The following is a 6,078-nucleotide window of genomic DNA, read 5'->3' as shown; positions in this document are numbered from 1 at the left end:
ATAATAGCTATCAAGATTTTGTTTGTTATTCATTTTTAGGTTTTCTATGTTTTTACAAGAGCACTAATATGTATGAAATATTACAGCTACACACATACCAGCCAAAGTGAGCATGGTATGAATATGGCGGATAATCATCTTGAAACAGAATTGCAGATTAGTCTGAAACTGATCATGGAGAAAATCTGGATATATGGAATGAAATAACATTGCACAAATGTGTTGCATAAGTAGCTTATTGTCTCGCATTTGCAAATTTATGGGTGTAGCCTCACATACTATCTTTTGATCAGTAAGGAACTACTTCACATAAATAGATTGAGATCAAACATTTTAGCACAACATATGTCATATAATTAAACTAGTAATAGTGCTAGAAGAGAGCTGTGGTAGTATCAGCATGTGAAGAAATTTTCACAAGTATGGAAGAGAAATCTAACCTTTCATATTCATGTAGTTTACTCTGTTTTCACATAAAGAAGCCAAATGTTATTGTAGTTTATGTTTGCAACATTTGTCTCTGGAGACACTCTCAGTATTTTTCTGTTCCACATATCCAACTTCTGAACATTTTTCTAAGTATGAGCCGTCTCATACCACACGTGCTCCCTGGCTCTTTTGCACACTGAAAATTCACATAAGCAATGTTTCTGGCCAAGATGAAAACTTTATCCATGCTTATACTTGACTACCCTCCAAAGGAGACACAGGCAGGTGTAAACAGTTATGCTGGTGTCCATTTCCTTGGGGAAAATGAAGAAGCTAACGCTATACTTTAACATAAGCCTGGGTAACTTTTACCCTAACACCTTTCATATTGTTAGCAAGCCAAACTAGGATCCTTACTTACTTGCCTTAGTGCAGTAAAGGCTGACACCAGGTTGTGGTGAAGAAAAGTGCAGCATTTATTGCAGGATGGCCAAGCAAGTCGTTCAGGACAGCTAATGCTCAAAAAAGCCAGAACTCCTCCCACCTCACCCCGCCCCCATGGGTTTCAGCAAGGTATTTAAAAAGGCAAGGTGAGGGAGGGACATCCCAAGGCATGTGATCAGCTTGTGCACAGTTCTCTGATTGGTTGATGATAACAGGGCGATGTCACATGGGTTAACATTATTGATCCTTAGGCACCAGTAGGTTGGAGGCTACATGCTTATGATCATCAAGTAATTAATTTCTTCCATTTTGGGGTGGTTTTAGCATCTATAAAACAACTCAGGAAATGTGCATCAGCTACTGTTATCTAAGTACTTCAGAGAGGATATAGGGGAGAAATCTGCCTGGGAAAACCTCATAAAGTTTTACTTAGTTACAGTATCTTATGGTCCAGTGAGTTTGAAATTTGCCCAAAATTACACAAGTAGGTCTAGAACACAAGTCTTCTGACTTCCACCCAGTGAGGTGTAATTGTTCAGTCACTGATTTATCCATCATCTATTTTGAAGCACACATTATGTGGAGGAACCATGCTAGCTGGAGAGAGCAAATGATGCTACTCTATCAATGTGGCAGGGAAAATAAAACATTCACATTTATAACTTGTTATTCCCTGTGAAAATTAATGTCCTGAGAGGTATGGGAATATAAAAAGGAGATAACGCTGTATTAGTTTAACAAATAAAAATTGATTAGATAACTCATTTAGATATTTCACCAGATTAACCACAACTGTGGAAATCTAGCTGTTTGAGCCACAAAACTCATCACGGTATTACTATGTACCTAATGAAAAATGAACCAACTTATAAAATAAATAACTTCCTAAGGGCTAAATTTGCAAATTCAAGCTATAATTATTATAAGAAATGTCACAGATATCTATGATAGTCAGTGTCATCCTTATAAAAGGTGGGAAAACCATTGCTTCTCTTATTCTCTTCAAAAGAAGTCTTAAAGTAGTCATGTATGGATGTGAGAGTTGGACTATAAGGAAAGCTGAGTGCCAAAGAATTGATGCTTTTGAACTGTGGTATTGGAGAAGACTCTTAAGAGTCCCTTGGACTGCAAGGAGATCCAAGCAGTCTATCCTAAAGGAAATCGGTCCTGAATATTCATTGGAAGGACTGATGCTAAAGCTGAAAGTCCAATACTTTGGCCACCTAATACAAAGAACTGACTCATTGGAAACGACCCTGATACTGGGAAAAATTGAAGGCGGGAGGAGAAGGGGATGACAGAGGATGAGATGGTTGGATGGCATCACCAACTCAATGGACATGAGTTTGAGCAAGCTCTGAGAATTGGTGATGGACAGGGAAGCCTTTTGTGCTGCAGTCCATGGGGTTGCAAAGAGTCAGACACGACTGAGTGAACTGAACTGAACTGAATATTGTTTGGGGTATCCTTGATTGTGTTTATACTGTATACTTTAAAAATAGAGGAGATAGGGCATTTAACTAAATTTGATAAAAAGGATATTACATTAATAGTTACATTTCCATATGCAATGGAAAAGTAATTTTATGGAAAACTGAGGGTATGCTCTTCCCATAAGTCAAAAGATTTTATAAACAGCAATTCTCACCACTTCATATTTTATTTTCCTTATTTTTCTATTTATTTGAATATCTAATATTCATAGATACTCCTACCATCCAGAACTAGCAAATAATGATTTTTTGTATCATTTATTTCAATGAGGTTTTCTTTTGTTTTTTAGTAACAAAAGATGTAGTTAAAGTCTACTTTTTTAACCTATCTCTATCCTATTCCTCAAGTTCACTTTCACACCACTTCATATTTTAACTTTAGACCCAATCTTGTGCTTTAGGATATAAATTAACTTAATAAAATTTTTAACATTTACTTTGTGCTCAGTATGTACAAAGTTAATGGGCATTTAATAAACTTGTATTACCTTTTATAGGAATAACAAAAAGAGAAAAATAGCTGGCAGCAAAAACAACTAACACTATTTGACCAGCTTCTCCTTTAAATAATTTCCTCTTTTGGCTTCTGTCTCACCTGTTCTGTACTTGGTCTCTCCATGATTTGAAGAAAAAATAAGAAAACTATCAAACAGTCTCATTGGTTCCAATATAAGTATATGCTATGCAACTTCATCTAGTCTTTCAATGCCAATTATCAGTTACTATTTCCCATCATTTTCTATCTATGTATGTATCTACCTACCTACCTACCTACCTATCTAGAGAGTCAGTATGTGCCAGCAATGTTCTAGATGTGAGAAATAGCCTCAAACAAGACAATGTCCATATCTTTAGGCCCCTAATCATATTCCAACAACACCTAGACCAGAGGTATTTTTGTCTCCCAGGGGGTATTTGAGCATGTCTGGAGACATTTTTTGTTGTCCCAACTTGGGGAAAGTGTGCCACAGCCATCTAATAGGTAGGGGCCAAGATGCTGCTAAATATTCTAAAAAGGAAAGGTAAGTCCCACACTTCCCTAAAAGAGAATAAATTATCCCATCCAAAATATCAATAGTGCCCAGATTGAGAAATCTTGATCTACACTAACTAAACTATTTCTACACTTTTATAGTCATATATATAAAACCTACTGCTTTCCTTGCAGATGATGTCACATTCTTCTTGAATTAGAAGCTGTGTTCTTTCACTTTTGTCTTTTTGTCTCAAAATGTCTTTGTAGCCTCATTTGGCGTTTTCTTAGTCTCTTCTTTCTATGGATAAATATTTCTCTTTTAAGACTATTTTCATTCAATGTTTATGCCCTACCTTATTCCCCAAATTATGCTATATACAAAAATGCATTCTGTATCACAGAATAAAGACAGATAAGAAATCAGGCAAATAATACTATTCCCCTTGGATTCTTTTTCTCATCCCTACTCACCTCCTCCAGAATTTAGTTTGTAGCTTATTTCCTGTCATGTACATCTTCATTCTATCAGCTATACTGTATTTTCATTCTGTGTCCAAAATCTGCCTAATTATATTCTATCTTAAGATATTCTCTGAAACTGATTTTGATCCTTCTTCTTTTCAACTTTTCTGTATCCCCTAGGACTCCTAGACTGCAGTAGTTTTCTCCTAACTGTTCTCCTAGCCTCTGATCTAGGCTGCACATAATTTAGGTTATGTCTACTATTTCCATCAGAGCCCTTCAGCAGTCAACCAGTGCTTATACATTATGACTATGCCATATCAAGCATCTTTTATTTACAGGATGCTGTGCTTGGAACTTGACTTAAGTTAGTAATGTTTCCATCATATAGATGAAAAACTGAGGCTTAGAAAGATTTGTTTGTTGTTTAGGCACTAAGTCGTGTCCAACTCTTTGTGACCGACTCTTTGGATTATACCCCATCATCAGGCTCCTCTGTCCGTGTGATGTTTCAGGCAAGAATACTGGAGTGGATTGCCATATCCTCCTCCAGGGGATCTTTCTGACCCAGGGATCGAACCCACATCTCCTGCATTGGCAGGCAGGTTCTTTACTGCTGAGGCACCCAGGAAGCCTCTTAGAGAAGTTAAGTGATGTCAGAATTATATAGCTAGGGAACACAGGGCCAGGATTCAAATCCACGGCAGTATTTTGTCAAAATTATACGTTTTACTGAACTTTTCCTTCCCTAAGGAATCAAGTCCGAACTCCTTAGTTCAGCCTTCAGGATTCTGTTTGATCTGACTCCAAACTTTTTCCAGTCACTTCTGACCTTCGTCTGTCCCATACTCTTGTTAAAGTACTGCTGTCTTCTTCATATTCTCTTTGCTTTTGTTTCCTCTATTTGCTCTTACTCATATCCTATCCTCTGTCTGTGTAATCCTTCTCATACAACTATAAAGGCCCAAATACCCACCCACCTTTCAAGTCCAGCTCAAGCTTCCAGGATGAATTCCCTAATCTTCTCTGATCCTTTCTTTTTCCTCCCTGGTAGAGCTTTCCCTACTTTCGAATTTTGCTATTACTAATCATATATATGCTATTTTGCCTGCCTTTACTCTTACGTCCACTAGAGCAGGGAACTTGTTATGATAGCAATGTAGTTTCGTGTAGAATTTTACAGAAACTCTGTTATATATGCTAAGAACCTCGAAAAGAGTAGGAGCTCAATAAATGTTTGTTTGTTTGACTCTAATCTGCATAGCAGTTCTCCAAGTTTTGATTTTACTTTACAAAAGATAAGGGAACAAAGGATCAGAGAGATCAAGAGACCTGTCAAAGGACAAAACTGTCCTAAGCACTAGCCCAAGAGTTATGTCTCCAGTTAAGTGTTCTTTTTATTACACTACCAATGGCTTCTGAGTTTGGTTCCCGCCATATAGTCTAGCACTGTATGTTGGTCTGAGTAGTTATTAAATATGTGCTGAATGAATGAATAAGTGTCTATTAAGAACATATTCTTTCAGTTTGAGAATCATGAAAGATTTATTGGCCACCAGGAATAAGAGCACTTTAGGATGTCAATCTTCCCCATACATGGTATTTATTGTTCATTTATGCAGAAGGAAAACAAACCCTCCCATTCTGATAAAATATCTTAGGTAACATTATGTTGAAGTCTGTGTCATCCTCTTAGAAACACCAGTGCCACACCTTTAACAAACAAATTTTTAAATGTTATTTAAAATCAACAGGTAGGAAGAAACTGGGAGAACAATTTTTCAGTTTTTGCTTTTCATTTTTACGTAGCCAAATTTATCATTTTCTTTCTTACTGATTCTGCTTTTAGGGTCATGGTTAGAAAGGTAACCTCCATTCCAAAGATTCAAGTGTTTTCTTCTACTGTTTTAATCATGTCATCCTTTACATTTAGAATCTCTGGTAAGTTCCCCTGGAGAAGGAAATGGCAACCCACTACAGTATTCTTGCCTGGTAAATCCCCTGGTGTGCTATAATCCATGGGTTCACAAAGAGTCGGACAGGACTGAGCAATTAAGCACTAACTTAATGTTTTTCTTATATAGTTTAGTGAATTATTTATTCATCTTCCTTTCTGATTTTAAATTATATACTCCCATATGCCAAGTTCTTATATATGTGTAAATATATAGACTTTCTACATTTGCCATTTGTTCTGTTGATGGTTTACTCCTGAGCTGTTTTTATTTATTTATTTCTATTGTCCTAATTATTAAAGTTTTAATTTCTGCCTGG

The sequence above is a fragment of the Ovis canadensis genome, chromosome 2, assembly GCF_042477335.2.
Source record: "Ovis canadensis isolate MfBH-ARS-UI-01 breed Bighorn chromosome 2, ARS-UI_OviCan_v2, whole genome shotgun sequence".
In the NCBI taxonomy this organism is placed as follows: Eukaryota; Metazoa; Chordata; class Mammalia; order Artiodactyla; family Bovidae; genus Ovis; species Ovis canadensis.
Note: the sequence above shows the minus strand (reverse complement) of the source record.